The sequence below is a fragment of the Pan troglodytes genome, chromosome 9 (assembly GCF_028858775.2).
Source record: "Pan troglodytes isolate AG18354 chromosome 9, NHGRI_mPanTro3-v2.0_pri, whole genome shotgun sequence".
In the NCBI taxonomy this organism is placed as follows: Eukaryota; Metazoa; Chordata; class Mammalia; order Primates; family Hominidae; genus Pan; species Pan troglodytes.
Genome location: NC_072407.2, coordinates 122,192,466 through 122,208,713, shown reverse-complemented (window position 1 = coordinate 122,208,713; position 16,248 = coordinate 122,192,466). Strand labels below are relative to the sequence as shown.

General features: G+C 48.9%; 1 protein-coding gene and 1 long non-coding RNA gene across 2 annotated transcripts in view; one reads left to right on the top strand and one right to left on the bottom strand.

The window, feature by feature from the left end:
• POU2F3 (POU class 2 homeobox 3) overlaps positions 1-16,248 on the bottom strand; it is an 81,540-nt gene that overhangs the window by 53,779 nt on the left and 11,513 nt on the right. The gene's annotated exons all lie outside the window — the stretch shown is intronic.
• Positions 1,241-2,359, top strand: LOC129136486 (uncharacterized). Its single transcript, XR_008538167.2, has 2 exons — positions 1,241-1,439; positions 1,570-2,359. It is a non-coding gene; the product is annotated as an uncharacterized LOC129136486 (long non-coding RNA).

The following is a 16,248-nucleotide window of genomic DNA, read 5'->3' as shown; positions in this document are numbered from 1 at the left end:
ACAAGAAGGCACTGTAAGGCAGTAGAGAGTATCTGAGGCTGATCAGAAACAGGATGACCTGGGAGGGCCACTCAAGGGAGGTGACATTTTCTCTGAACAAAGTGAGGACCCAGTCTTTCGAAGTCCTGAGGAAAGATCATTTCCGATGGAAAGACTGGGTCCTGAGGCAAGAACAGGCTTGCACGCTGAGGGACAATAATGAGGTCAGTATGGCTGGAGAGAGTAGTGATGGAGAGTTGGCATGGGATCTGCTGGTTGGGTCATGATGAAGACTGCAATTTTCAATCCAAGGAGGATGGGTCAATCTGAGAGTTCCGAGCAGAGGAGTAACATGATCTGACTTAAGCCTTTACACCTGCAGGGGTAAGAGAGGAGGAAGGGAGATCAACTGGGAGGCTGCTGCAATAGCCCAAGTGGGAGGGCAGCGGGCTGGATAGGATGGTGGCAGTGGATGCAGTGAGCAGGGCCAGGATGTACTTAAATGGACAGCTGACAGGGCTGGCTGATGCGGGGATGTGGAGGGCAGGGGAAAGAAAGGAATCCAGGATGATTCCTAGGGTCTGGGCTTCCTCGGTGAAGCTGTGGTGGTGCCACTCACTGCGAAGGGGTGACTTGGGGAAGAACTCAAGAGTTATGCTTTCGACATGCAAGGTTTGAGAGGCCAATTAGATATCCCAGAAGAGGTGGGGAAATGAGTTTGACTCAGGAGAAGTGTTCGGTCAGGAGGCATCAATTGTGTAGCCCTCAGCTTATACGTGGTAGCTAAAGCCGCAGGACCCAGTGAGGTCACAAAGGAACTGAGCCTAGATGAGGAAGAAAAAAGGGTCAAGTTTGGATGATGAGGAGGCACCAGCAAAAGAGACTGAGAAAGAGTGGGCAGGCAAATGGAAGAAAGACCGGGTAAGTGTGCTGCCCTGGAGTGTAAGAGGAGAGGGGCTTTCAAGAAAGGAGACAATATGCATTTGAATGAGACCTAGAAAGTGAGAAAAATAGCATTGTATAACAGTTTGACTTGGAGAGGGTCATCAGGTTTGTGGACAATTAAAAAATGTCTTCACTTTTGATTTCTGTGAATGCCATTATGATGTTGTTAGTGAGACCCATAACATGAAAAAGGTGTGTAAGCACAATTCAGAGATTAATTTGAAAATGACCAATACAATCAACCATTTCTGTTGCCCGGAAGTTTGGCCGTGGCCCCCTTCTCAAGAGGCATCTCACCCTGAGGATGCATCTGCTCCACTTGGAGCCTGATGATGGAGTTTCCCCTTCTCATCAAATTCATTCTTATCTGCTGTGGTATCTCTCATTTTCCTTGTTCCCAGGCACAATGAAGGGCAGGATTAGAGTGCAGGGGCCAGCCATGGCCTCCCGGGAGACTGGCCCCTAGCGCTACAGGAGGGCAGCGAGTGGCACATGGCTCAGCCTTTGGCACTCAGGTAAGACAGCTCTTGGGAGACATGGCCTCCCTCATGTCTCCGAGCCCATGTGTCTAGGCCGAGACATAGGGACACAGTCTACTGGAGGTATTAGGTTCATATCTGGTGATGCTGTTGATTTTCCCTCCAGATCTGGCTGAAGAGGAACCACCGCAGCCCTCATTTTACTGCCATGCTTGTTCCTGCTTTCCTTCCGTGGTCACTGGACTTGTTCCATGGAGCAGCTCTCCCCACCCAGCCTACAGGAAGGCATGGAAGGTGGTACCTGGGAACTGCAGATGGTGATTTAGGTCACGGGGGCTCTGCTGTGGCCCCAATGCTCCAGATTAAGGCAACTGGCCAGTCATTCCTGCAATGCTTAAATTTATTCATCTTTGAAACAGTACTGAAGGTACTCCTCTTTCCCAGAGAAAGGAAGAGATGCAATGATTATATTGTGTTAAAAACTGGTCCACGATCACCAGAAACTTTTCTACTCCTGTAAGATGCTGTGTGGAGGAGCAGCAGGGTATGCTTAGAAAGAGTCCTGGACTGGAAGTCAGAGGACTGAGGTTCGAGCCTGAGCTCCATCACCACCAAGCTATGTGAACTTGGTCAAAGCAGGGACCTCCTGATATCTCAGTGGTAAAACAAGGTCATGATTCTTGTTTCATTCCTTTCCCAGGAATACAGTGAGAATTGAGTGAGATAAGCTGATGGCTAGGCTTCTAAACTGCAGAGCTGGGTTCCAGACACCCTAGACCACCCCCCCAAAAGGTGGAGTCTGATCTTGTGTTGCGGACTTTGCATATGCTGCTCCCTCTGAAAGGCCCTTCTCTCCTCCTCTTCTACCTAGAAAATACTCACCCTTCAAGACCCAACTTAAAAGTCATTCTCCAAGAAGCTTATCCAAAGCAAAACAAAGGATTTCCTCCTCTGTGTTTCTGCATCATTCATTCATTCATTGACAGGGTCTCACCCTCTTTTCCAGGCTGGAGTGCAGTGGTGCGATCTCAGCTTACTGCAACCTCTGCCTCCTGGGCTCAAGCAATCCTCCTAGCTCAGCCTCCAGAGTAGCTGGGACTAGAGGCATGTGCCACCATGCTCAGCTAATTGTGTGTGTGTGTGTGTGTGTGTGTGTGTGTGTGTGTGTGTGTGTGTATGAGGTCTTATCATGTTACCTAGGCTGGTGTTGAACTCTGGGCCTCAAGCCTCAGCCTCCCAAAGTTCTGGGATTATAAGCATGAGCCATTGCGCCCAGCTCTTATCCCTTATAGCACATACCATGTTTTTTAGAGTCAGTGGCTTATGTGTCTGTTTCCCTCATGAGATTGTGAGGTCCCAGAGGCCAGGGTTATTGTATCTTGCTCATCTTTATGCCCCAAGTGTCTAAAACAGTAGGTACTGAAGGATCATATGTTTGACAGATCCAAATCACTGAGAAACTATGACATAAACTAATCTCCTATTCAGACCTAAGAAACCACAGGCATCCCCATCCACAGAAACCTGAACACGTTCTATTTCCAAGCCCTGGCTCCGTCTTTGGAAGATGGCTGCCGCTGCAGAAAAACCAGAACAGGACAGAACACATATGGCCAGCAGCATTATTTTCAGAGTCCAACACCAAAGTCTAACCTCGGAGGGGAAAACACCTTCCTGAGGCCACACATAGCCTCAGAGAACCTGAACCAGGACAACAGCTCAGATTTCTTAACTACCAAACTCACACAGTTTTTCCGATAACTCCAACGCATTGAGTGACGCAGAAAAAAATTGAGTATGGTTTTAGACCTTAATCAACAGCTTAGGCTAATAAAGAAGATAGATGCGGATCAAATCTGGAAGTGATTCGAAGCAGAGAGCAGAAAGCAATACATAAAAGTAGACCACAGAATCAGGATTAGAAAATATTTGGTAGGCTCTAACAGGAGACCCAAACCAACAAGATAAAATGTAACAGGAATAAATACAAAGTCCCATATTTAGGCTAAAAAAATCAACTATATAAAATCAAAGATGGGGAGGTGGAACTGTATGCTTAGAAATGGTTAAGATGGTAGGCTGGGCGCGGTGGGTCACGCCTGTAATCCCAGCACTTTGGGATGCCAGGGTGGGCAGATCACAAGGTCAGGAGTTCGAGACCAGCCTGATCAACATGGTGAAACCACGTCTCTACTAAAAATACAAAAATTAGCTGGGCGTGGTGGCACATGCCTGTAATCTCAGCTACTCAGGATGCTGAGGCAGGAGAATTGCTTGAACCCAGGAGGCAGAGTTTGCAGTGAACCAAGATTGTGCCACTGCCCTGCAGCCTGGGCAACAGAGTGAGACTCCATCTCAAAAAATAAATAAATAAATAAATAAATACATAAATACATAAATAAATACATAAATAAATAAGAAAAGAAATGGTTAAGACAGTAAATTTTATGTTATGCATTTTTTACCATGATAGAAAAATATAAAAAAGCCAACCAAAAGTTTTATTAGGGAATTCTATTTTGACAAATAATGTAAACTGGAAATCCGCTTTTCTACTTCATATTGGATAGTCAGCTAAAGCAGTCCAATTGCGCAAAGATATGCTCCACTTTTAAGATCATCTGCTACAAGGTGGAACCTCATGAAGACTGCTTTCAGCAATACCAACAACCAACCTCAAACTGGAACCAAGAATAGAAATAATCATAGCTGATACATAAAGCAATTAAAAATGCGTGTGCATATTTTAAGATACTTTACCATCAAAATTGCTGTGAGAATTAAATGAGGGATTCATTTTGTTTTGTGTGATAATGATATTGTGCTTAAGAAGGAAAATGTCTTCATGTTTTAGAGATGCATATTCCCTTATTTAGGACTGAAATGTTATAATGCCTGTAATTTAAAAGAAAATATTCCAGTAACGAGAATGGCAAGAATTTGATGGTTGCTGAGAAGGGGTGATGAGTGCATGGGGGCTCATTGTATTAGTCTCTCCTTTTGTGTTTGTTTAAAAATGTCCAAAATAAAAAGATATTGAAAATAAATGTATAAATAAAATACTTCAGAAAAATAGATGAAGCAAATATGGCGAAATGTTCATTATTGAATCCAGATGATGGATATGTGGCTGTTCATTGAAGTTTCTTTTCCTTTTTCTGTATGTCTGAAATTTTTCAAAATAAAAGTTGAAAAGGTTCATTGAGGGAACATTTGAAAGCACCTGGCCCTGTGCCTGGTGCAGTCAGTGCTGAAATAAATGTCAGTGGACTTTTCCTTCCTCCCCATATACTGGCCTGGAAGTGAAGCAGGCTTAACCTACAGCTCCAAAGAGCAGAACAATGGTAGAAGCTGTGGGGAAGCAGGCCTCCTTTCAGCATAAGGAAGAACTCTGTAAAAAGTGTACCTGTCCACAGTGAAACCTGCAGCGTCACAGAGCTCCCCATCCTCAGGAATATTCAAGCGGAGGCTGCTTATTTCAGGGCTGTTACAGAACTGATGTTTGAATTGATGAGTCAATTTGATAGCGTCAAAGTGGATCTCAAGTGACCTCCCAAATTCCCTCCATCTGCTGAAGTCTTAGGATTCAATGCATTTGATTGAAACGTACCAGGACTTTTTCTTCCCCTCCCAGAATCTTGTCACTGTCTACAGCATCTGCAAAGAGAGGCACAGGGAGGACCAAAGAACTCTCTTCACCATTTCCCTGGGTCCTGTTGGTTCTGTATACAAATAAAAGATTAAGTACACAGAAGGGAGGGGTAGGGCAGAAAGGGCTCACAAAGGAAGTGCCAGAATTCCCTGTCTGGATGTCTTGGGAGCAAATGGATGAGATCTGTGCCAAGCAGGAAGGGCCAACAGCTGGGATCTCTCCAGGCCTCTTTTGGTTCTCATGGACCCCTGGGAATCTCTGGGCCAGGAGGCCTCAATGGCAAGAAAGTAGGAGAGGGCATATGCCCAGGAACCCTGGCTCATAAGGCTGGGAGGGAATGCAGGAGATCATCCAGGCCTTTGGGAAGATGTGGTTTTATTATTCACCTCATTTTACAGGTGAGGAAACTGAGCCTGAGACCGAACAAGGGTAAGTGATTGCACAAAGTGAAAGAGCTTTTAAAGCATGCAGGTATGTGGGGAATGATCCTCAGGGGGAGGCAAAAAAACAAACAAACAAACAAACAAAACACACACACACAAAACAACAACAAAAAAACCATGTCTCCAACCCCAAAGCACTGTTTTCTTCCCACTCTGGCAAGACTCCATTCTTGGAATCTTTTCTGTTTTTTTGAGAGAATGTCTCACTCTGTCATCCAGGCTGGAGTGCAGTGGTGCAATCATGGCTCACTGCAGCCTTGACCTCCCCGGCTCAAGCAATCCTCCCACCTCAGCCTTTCCAGTAGGTAGGACCACAGGTGTGCTACCACAACTGACTAACTTAAAAAAAAAATTGTAAAGACAGGGTCTCACTATGTTGTCCAAGCTAACCTGGAACTCCTGAGCTCAAGCAATCCTCCTGCCTCGGCATCCCAAAGTGCTGGGATTACAGGCATGAGTCACCATGCGAGGTTCTGGCATCTCAAACTTGGAGAATGTCTGAGGACTCATCGAAGACCCAACTTAACCCCCCAACGCCAGCATATCCCTGCTCCCACACAGTGCCCAGGACTGTGCATCTCCACCAAACAGCTCCCAGTGAGAAGCCAAGCTGCAGTTGGAGGGATTTGGGTTAAACATGAGAACATCTAGGTCCACAGAATTTGAATTAAGTGATCAAGAGAGTAAAAGGCACACTAAAATTCTGGGGAGCCCCAGGATTCCAATACAATCTCCTTAGGCCAAGACGGCCATAATACCCAATGAAGTGCTGCAGAGGAAAGTCCAAGGATCCTAATGGAGGAGGTGCCCAGTGTCAAAAGCAGCCTCCGCCTCCACCTCTCCTCCCCTTGGCATCCGTGGACACCGTGGATGCCCACCAACAGTGACCTGAGCTCCCTGGCCAAGCCCCTAACACCAGGAGCTAGGCGTGGGGCCCCTAGGAGGGTCCTGCTTTCCCACCTCCAAGATGAGCCAACAGCCCAGGCTAGAAGGCTGATTTGCATAGCTTTGGCAGCCCTGGGATGTGAGTTTGCCTGGGGAGCAATTCTCTGGGTGAGGGAGGTGGAAGCCGGAGAACTGTTCAAGCAGGATTTTTCACTTCTGCCTGGTAAACAATGGAGAGAACATTCGGCAATGGGGCCGAGCCTCTCCCATCTCTGGTTCTCTTCTCACCAGCTCTACTTTCCAGTATAACCCAGTAAGACTTCTAGTGACACTAGCACCTTGCTGGCATTTCCTGGGAGAGCAACCATTAAGCTACTGGGACCTTGGAAGCGCTCCTCAGCAGCCAGCCACCAGAACAAATGGAGAAGCTTCCAGCGTGGTCATTTAAACCAGCCCAAAACAAGTTTTTTCCAGGATGCCCCCAGACATTATGCCTACCTTTTTTGGTACTTGAGATTCATCCAAGGAACTGGGAAGTGTGGCCTAATGGTCAGAGTTCTGTCCAGAAAACGCACAGTAAACTGGGTTCTAGGGTCACTTTGGAGGCTGTTTCATGCTCAACTTTGGCAAGTGGCTTAATCTCCGTAGCCTTCAACTTCCTCTAAACATTATATTAAAACAAAAATTGCTGTCTCCATTCCTGCCACCTCCTTCTTAGGAGTGAGGAAATATCCAGGAGAAGCCTGAAAGCAATCCTTGAAGCCACCTGAAGAATAGGACCCAGGAGGCGCCATGAGGGACTGTGGGAAGAGCACTGGTTTAGGAGTTGGGAGGTCTGAGTCTTATTTCTCCACTAGCTGAGAGTCCTGGGTCAAGCCAGGGTGTGGATAGCAAATGCAAAGACACCGCGTGTGTGCAAGCCATGCCCAGGGCAGACATCACTAATGGATCCTGGCTTTCCCTTTTTCTTTCCTAAACTCAGGGCTCACTGACCACTAGAGGTGACCAGAATTAGTGCTCCTGAAGACACTCACTTGCTACTCCAAGATTGGATGATCTGTCAGGTTCTCTCTACCCCTGACAGTCTGTGGATTGGGGAGTTTTCATGGTTTAAAGCTCATACCTCTCTACCCAGAGAAGAGTCAACATCACCAACCTCAGGGCTTCCTTGTGACGTGGCCTATAGGGCATTCTGATGACTTTCCTTCAAATGCACAGTCATGAAATCAAACCCTGAAGCCTGCTCTCCAGGCCGGTCCCACAGATACCAGGAGGCTAGGGCCATGCCACAGGGGACAGAGGAGCTCTGCTGCACCCACCTTTGCTACAGAGGAGCCCAGCATCCCCTCAGCTTCCCACTGCAATTTTTCATGTCATTTTTTGAGAAAGGGAAGGTTCCTCAGCAAGGTCTCCTTGTTCGTTAGGAAATACAACCCACATTTCTTCTCATCTGAGATGGGGCCCTCTGGGCTTCCCATGCAACAGGAGATCCCTGCCTCAACCCCATCCCCTGTTGGCCACACACTGATGCTGCAGTCATAGAGCCAGGGGCAAAAGTGGCAGCATGGTCAGGACTAAGCAGAAGGAGCACCCTGAGCAGACGGCACCAGGTTTCAGAAAAAAGTGTCCAGGCACTCAGGCCACTGCTGCAAGGAACGGGGCCAAAAGATCCAAGTTCCCAATCAAAACCTTGACTCATAATCCCCCAGCCTTGGAAAAATAGTAAAAGTCCAACTTCAAAGGAAGTTAAATAAGAGCTCTGTTCTAGTTGCACCCAAAAACACATCTCACAGAAACGCCCCACCCAGACGCTATTTTTCTATCCGAGCTTTTTTGTGCTAGAGAGGAACCAGAGCCTCCTTGTTCTGGACCCACCATTTACAGGTAAGGAAACTGAGTCCCAGAAAGGACAAGCCATGTGCTAAAAGTCATGCGACCAGCAAATGGCAATGCAGGGACAAAATCTCTGAGCTCCAATGCCCAGACTTGACTATGTTCATGACAGCCCATGGAGTTCTTTAAACACTGATTCCAGACCAGCACCGCTCCAGCCTTACCCCAGCCTTGCCAGAGGAAGGGGCTCAGAGAGGTTTAAGGTTAGTAAGAGTCCAAGGGGCTCTTTCCTAGTCCTCTCCCCCAGGGTGAGGAAAGTGGGGGTGAGAAGGGGTAGAGAGCGAAAGAGCAGGGGGAGCTACCAGAGGTGCAAGATTCAGCTGGGCGCTGGCTCTCACGTGGTCACAAAGATGTGCTTAGTGCAGCTCAGAGGGGCGCATGTGGAGTGAGAAAGCTCACACCTAGAGATGCTATCTCACATTTGTAAAGCAACTCACACTTGAAAACTGCTACAGATAGACTCTCATTTCATTCATTCCTCACAATACATCTTACGCATAAGGAAACTGAGGCTGGAAGAGGTTATGTAACTTGCCCAAGGTCATTTGCTCCAGAGCTGGAGAGAAAGAACTCAGAGCTCCAAGTTCTGGCTCCAAGGTCCATGTGCTGGCCACCAAAATGCATGGTTCATTTGCACCAAAATGCCTGGCTCAAATGCACTTGTTCCTTCATTATGCAGCACACTTCCATGTCCATTTCTTGTTTGATCCTCACCGTGCCTGTGAGGTCTGCAGGGCCGGAATTACAGAAATCCTGTGTTACCACTGAGCAAAGTGAGGCTCAGAGGGGTCAGGGCTTGTCAGAGAGTGGAGATGCCATGTCCTTTCCATGACGTGGTGTGACGCTGCCAGGGTCACACTCTCCCCTCCTCTCTGGAGTGGTGTCCCCAGGGCTGGAGTGCAGGGGAAAGGTGCACTCAGAGGCCCTGAGAACAGAGCAAAAACCCTTGTGGAGGAGCCAGTGAGAGGCTAGAGCCACGGGACCCCAGGCCAGGGTCACAGAGAGCCCCTGAAAGTGAGAATCGAAGGGTATGGTGACCCCGAGATGTGGCAGGAGCAGGTCACGTGGTGCCGGGCCACTTCTGAGGGAAGGGTGGTAGGCAGAGGGGAAGCTCTGTCCAAGGAAAGAACAAAATAGCAGAAAGGAACAAAACCAAAGCAAAGGACAGAGGACCTGTTTCTGGGGCAGGGAAAGGGTCCTAAGGAAACGTGGGTCTTGAACTCCCGCTGTGACCTTGGGAAAATCATCCCCCTTCTCTGACCCCAGTCTCCTCCCCTATAAAATAGGAAAATAGGGCAAGATCAGAGAATTTTCCAACACTTTGGCAGCAGAACACTGTTTTCAAATAATAAGGATTAATTAGTAGCTGACATTTATTGAGCATTTACTACGCACCAAGCTTTGTAGTAAACATTTTATACACAGGACAGTATTTAATCCTCACAACTACCCTGTGAGTGGGTGTTCTTATTATCCCCATTTTACAGATGAGGAAACTTGAGGCTCAGAATGGTTAATTACCTTGCCTAAGGTTACTGATTAATAAATCACTGAGTAGAGACTGAAACCCACATCTGTCTACCAGCAAAGGCTGTCCATACTACACCATGTTATCTCCAAATGAAACCTCATATGAAGTTGCTGCAGAAACTCTATGGGAAAAAAAGACTTTTAGATCTTCTGGAACTACAACATCTAGTCTCCGTGAATCTGCACCATCTCTTAGCACTGGGTCCTGGGAGGAGGGGGTGCTTCCACCAGCTCCCTCCCCTTCTTCCTGCCATGTTCCTACTTCCTAAGAAGCAAAGACAAACTTGAGTTAGGATCAACATGAGGAGCCCGCAGTGGGTTAATGTGACAGATGCATCTCCCTGGGTGGCAGAGTGGGCTTCTTGTGGGGTGACAGTCACTGAAGCATGCTTCCAACTCGAGAGTCCTGGACGTGTGTGGACACGACAGTGTGCTGACCACGAGTGAATGTATAGGCAAGCCTTCCTGGGAAACAGGCCATATTTCTCACTGAGGCTCCCTGGAGTGGCTGGTGGTCACAGCACCCACCACTTGGACACTTTGTTCTGCTGATACTAATAATAGCAAATAGCATTATCATCTGGCAGGGGCTCTTCTAAGTGCTTTACAAATGTTGACTTGTGTAATCCTCACAGCAGCACTATGAGGTAGGGACTATCATTAATCCTGTTTTATAAAGGAAGAAACTGAGCAGATAGCCTTTAAGTAACTACCCCAAAGTCAGAGCAGAGGAGCCCTTCTCAACACATCAGAGACACTTAGGGGTGCAGCAATTCACACTGCTCAAAGAGCCTTACAAATACTAACTGATGTGTGAAAAGGGTTAGAGTGTGTTCACAGACCCCAGCATCTCAGAGCTGGAAGTTGTTTTAGAGACCCTCAGATTCAGACCCTTCGTCTTATGCACAAACTCCAGCCGAAAGAGGGACGGTAACTCAGGTGAGTTTGCAAGTTTGTGATAAAGATGAGTCCAGAATCCATCTGTCCTCACACCTCCTCTGCCAAACAAGAAAGTGCAGGGATTATTCCCCAGTCTCGCTGAGGGACAACCTGAGATGATCAGTCCAAGGTCACTAGAGGGAGGAAGGCATGAACCCAGCCCCAGAATTCACGCAGTGGTCCTTCCCATGAACTCAGATGTCCTCAGGACACCGAGGGGCTAAATGGAGCCCAGGTGCAGGAAGGGACGGAGACCCAGCCGGCTCTCCTGTGAGGCAGAAGTTATAACACCCAGCCCAGCGCCGACTCCTCCAACCACCCCCAGCTCTCCAGGGTCCCGTGGAGATGGGGTGGGAAGGGAGCCAGTCAAGTACACACCTCCCTTTGATAACCTGGAGCCCTGGAGCTGACATTTGCCAGCAGGCTTAACCCCTTTTGTCCACACTTCCCTCCTCAAGAAAACCTTAATCATCCTCATTTGAATTTCAAATGACCTCTCCCCCTCCCCACCGCAACAGGCTTTGAGGCAGGGATATGGAAATTCACCCTGCAGTATGGAAATCATCGCCCTATGCAAATTGGGCGCCGAGACCCCATCGTCATAGCAACCACCCAGTTTCCTCTCCTTTCCGCACCTCTCTGGGCTCCCCGGCTTCGATTTTTCGTTCCTTTTTCCAGCCCAAGCAGCTGAAGGGAAGGCAAGCCCCCTACTGGGGCAGGTGGAGTTTCCCCAGCTGAGGTGCCCAGTGGGGTCCAGATATGCCAGCCTACCTGCCCACACCTCTCATACAAACTTGGACTGGGCACACCCAGGCAAGGCCAACCGCTGGTTTTTCTGGCTGGGCTAAGCCAAGGGTGGGCTAGGCTGTGGTGGGGAAGACCGGGAGTCTGGGGGAGACCATGAGGCCCCCAGAGGTGGCAGGCAGGAAAGGAGACACATGGGGGGCTTTGGTGGTGCCAGTGGTAGGAGATGAAAGGCAGTGTGTGGAAGCTGTATGTAAAATGCCATGCAAATGAACACCTATTATTTTTTGAGTCAACAACAGCACTGATGCTTTTGGGAGATGCCTGCAGCTGTTTCCCATGCTCCTGGCTTGGCACAAAGGCCTGCCCTTCCTGAGTCTCCCAGGGATCTGCTGTTACCCCAGGAGTGCCCACCAGCAAGCTCACCAGTCCAGGGAGAGGCCAGGTGGGCACTTTGAACTCTTGGTGTCTGAAGCCCATAGGAATGAAACCCAGCCACTTATGAGGGCTCTGGTCACACATCCTGCCCTGTCCTGCCAGACCCCCAGGCTCCAATGTGGGAGAACCCCAGAAGCCCCTGTTGGGGTGACCTCATGCCGCTTTCCTTTTAAGTACTCTCAGCTTGACTCTGGCCCTCTTCCTCCAAACCAAAGCCTATGAGGAGTGGGGATGAGAGGAAGGGCTCCTGCTTTTCCCCCTTTCCACTTCTTCACCTCCTAGACAGTCCTAGGAGTGGGTCGTCCTGTGCAAGCCCTTCCGGGGGGAAGTGGTCTCCACAGACCCATAACAAATGCTGGCCCCAAACTCCAACTTGTCATCTCCTCTGCCCCTCCTGTAGTTTCACAAACTTCCTCAAGCACCCAATTCTGCCTTGAAAGAGCAACCTCGACCAGAAAAGAGACTGCCTCTAGGTGCACCCCCCACTCTGGGGTCTGAAGTGTATGTCTGCTTGTCTATGCGGGTGCTTGGGGGCTGGGTTGGGACAGACTGTAGCTGCATGTCAGTTGCCTGGGTTCTGGCTGCTCTTCAAGGCCCTAAGACTTGTCTAATTTGAATGCTCATTTCTTTCTAAATTCTTCCTCCACTTTTTCAGCACTTTTCCACACTCAGGTGTTCATTGCCCTAATCGTTTCTGGGGGAGGAAGGTGAACCCAAGGTACATAAAGGATTTACTCCCAGCTTGGGGCTGGGGGAGTCTGCAATTTTGGGTGCCTTAGTGAAGGGCTGAGGCTCAGAAAGCTGCAGTGGCCTGAGTCTCTGGATGCTGCTCAGTCTTCCAGTCTGCAGGGTAGGTGGGTGTCATGCCACCCCGGTCAGCAAAGGACAGACTGGGACCTCCCTCTCCTGCTGGGTCTCCCATCATCATCCCCCAACATCTGCAGGGAGGGAGTGAGAGGAATGGTAAGGAGGTCATACGAAGATGTACCCAGGGTCAGGTGGAGCCATTGCTCACGGAGGCCACAGGAAAGAGACTTTCTAATACACAACGCAAACTCCACTAAGGTAGTGCACCACAAGGCATGAGCCACCGCGCCCAGACAGCTACCATTGTCTTATGTCCTCTGTCCCTGGTTCTCCACGTTGACTCCCAGTCTTCCTACCACCATCTTTAGGTAGAAAGTCCCCGCAACGACCAAAGCTGGTCTGTGCACTGTGGAGGTCCAGGACCAGCTACGGACAAAGAGTGAGTATAAGAACTTAGAAATGTTGGCTGGGTGCGGTGGCTCATACCTGTAATCCTAGCACTTCGGGAGGCCGAGGTGGGTGGATCACCTGAGGTCGGGGTTCGAGACCAGCCTGGCCAACATGGTGAAACTCCGTCTCCACTAAAAATACAAAAATTAGCCAGGCATGGTGGCACATGCCTGTAGTCCCAGCTACATGGGAGGCTGAGGCAGGAGAATCGCTTGAACCCGGGAGGTGGAGGTTGCAGTGAGCCAAGACTGTGCCACTGCACTCCAGCCTGGGTGACAGAGTGAGACTCCATCTCAAAAAAAAAAAAAAAAAATTAAAAATGTTAATAGCACATCCAAGCACTCCATCAGTGGGCCCTCCAGCTGAATTGGGTGTGAGCCATTTGGTGCTGTTGAGTACGCATGGTAAGTGCAAGCTGCAGGCTGTCGGGCACAGTAGGTCTGGGTGCATGTCTGTGACAGGCTGGAAATATAAACACTGGTCCTCCTCCCAGACTGTTTGAGAAGCAGTGCTCTAAAGAATGACCACTCATAAACTAAGGGAACTCTGGGTGGTAAAAGATGGCTTATGGATGCCTCCCACACCAGGCTCCCCCTCCTTTTTCCCCTCTTACGTTGAACAGAAAAGGAGTCCAAGTTCTACTGGGGGCTGCAAAGGTGGCAGCTGGGGTCGAGGGGTGACCATTTCCTTAAGGAGATCTCCAAGAGGAAGAGGGAATGGTGTCGGGCAGGGCTAGCCAACTCCTCACGGCTCATCTGAACCATACAATCCTGCCCCCTCTGCTTACCCTAGTCCTGGGTGTTGGCGTGGGAATCTACGGATGAGAAAGTATCTGTAGTTGTAAGTCATGGTACGGATGTGAGCTGCTGCTGTGGCTGCTTTATTTGATAAGGTTCTCTGAGTGCTGGAGGCAGAGAAGCAACTCCTGGCACCACAGGCTGTTCTGCGATCTCTGGCACATGGAGCCACAGTCTGCAGGCTGAGTGGCGAATCAGTACTTACTAATTTCCCTGTCACAGAAAGCAGAAACAAGGTGGGGTGGGAGCCACTCTGAGAAGGGCAGAACAAGGCTGGGTGCGGAGGCTCATGCCTGTAATCCCAGCACTTTGGGAGGCCGATGCAGGCAGATCACTTGAGGTCAGGAGTTTGAGACCAGCCTGGCCAACACGGTGAAACCCCGTCCCTACTAAAAATACAAAAATTAGCCAGGCGTGGTGGTGGTGTGCCTGTAATTCCAGCTACTGAGAAGGCTGAGGCAGGAGAATCACTTAAACCTGGGAGGCAGAGGTTGCAGTGAGCCGAGATCGTGCCATTACACTCTAGCCTGGGCAACGAAGCAAGACTCCATCTCAAAAAAAAAAAAGAAAAGCAGAACAAGAGGTAATGGGCTTATGCAGCAGCATGAGGGTCTTAGGTGAGAGATAAGAAAGGACTTCCAGGCACTGAGGATGGCATCCTGTAGGAATAGGCAGCCAAGGCCAGGCGCAGTGGCTCACGCCTGTAATCCCAGCACTCTGGGAGGCTGAGGAGGGTGGATCATGAGGTCAAGAGTTCAAGACCAGCCTGACCAACATGATGAAACCCTGTCTCTACTAAAAATACAAAAAATTAGCTGGGTGTGGTGGTACACACCTATAATCCCAGCTATTCGGGAGGCTGAGGCAGGAGAATTGCTTGAACCCCGGAGGCAGAGGTTGCAGTGAGCTGACATCATGCCACTGTACTCCACCCTGGGCGACAGAGCAAGACTCTGTCAAAAAAAAAAAAAAAAAAAAAGGCAGCCAAGAGAAAACGTGGGGTTGGTTTTTCTTAGAGATATAAAATAGACAAAAAATAAGTCTCTAAGAAAGCAGCTTCTCTCATTTTCCAGGGATGGGTTTGAAACGTCTCCAAAAGAAGAGAGAGGCATGGACAAGATGTCCTCTCAGGAATTCATAGCAGGAATATCAGGACCCCCTCCATGTCTGGGGGGGCTACAGTTTCATTCCTCTCTTCCAGAGAGGTGAGGGATGGAGCCAGTACAGACTGAGGTGCAGATCCTAGAGGCTGCCTAGCCCACTGCTTCATTTTATTCCTGCACTACCCTTCTCCTTCTATTACGATGAAGAAATTCAAGTCCTGGGCACAAGTGCATGCAGGACTTAATGACGGACTGTGAAAATTGTACACCATCATACAAATACAGTTCAGACTTGCTCTGTCATTTAATCATAAAAAGGGAGGGTGTGTGTGCGTGTGTGTGTGTGCGCACGCACATGCTCACACATGTGCTTCATCTAGAGATGGTTGTCAGCCGGGCATGGTGGCTCACACATGTAATCTCAGAACTTTGGGAGGCCATGGTGGGAGAATTGCTTCAGGCCAGGAGTTCAAGACCAGTTTGGGCAACATAGCAAGATTCTGGCTCTACAAAGAGATAATTTTAAAAAATTAGCCGGGCATAGTGGTGCATACCTGTAGTCCCAGTTACTCCAGAGGCTGAGACAGGAGGATCACTTGAGCATAGGAGTTCAAGGTTGTGGGGAGCTATGATCACCCTACCACACTCTAGTGTAAGTGACAGAGTGAGACCCTGTTTTTTTTTTTCTGAGACGGAGTTTTGCTCTGTCACCCAGGCTGGAGTGCAGTGGCGCGATCTCGGCTCACTGCAACCTCTGTCTCCTGGCTTCAAGCAATTCTCCTGCCTCAGCCCCCTGAGTAGCTGGGATTACAGGTGCCCACTACCATGCCCGGCTAATTTTTTGTATTTTTAGTAGAGATGGGGTTTCACCATCTTGGCCAGGCTGATCTTTAAGTCCTGACCTCGTGATCCACCTGCCTCGGCGTTCCAAAGTGCTGGGATTACAGGCGTGAGCCACTGTGCCTGGCCGAGACCCTGTCTTGAAAGAATAAAATAAATAAAAATGGTTGTCAAGTACTTCTTAGATTTCTCCTGTCCTCTCTGCCATTTTAAGAATAGTTTTATTAATATTTGGACTGAAAAATCACACTCACTCCTAAAAGTCTTCTGCCTATTCCTACCTGGAACCTCACCTCTCAGTTGCCATTTTCAGCTTGTTTTCTT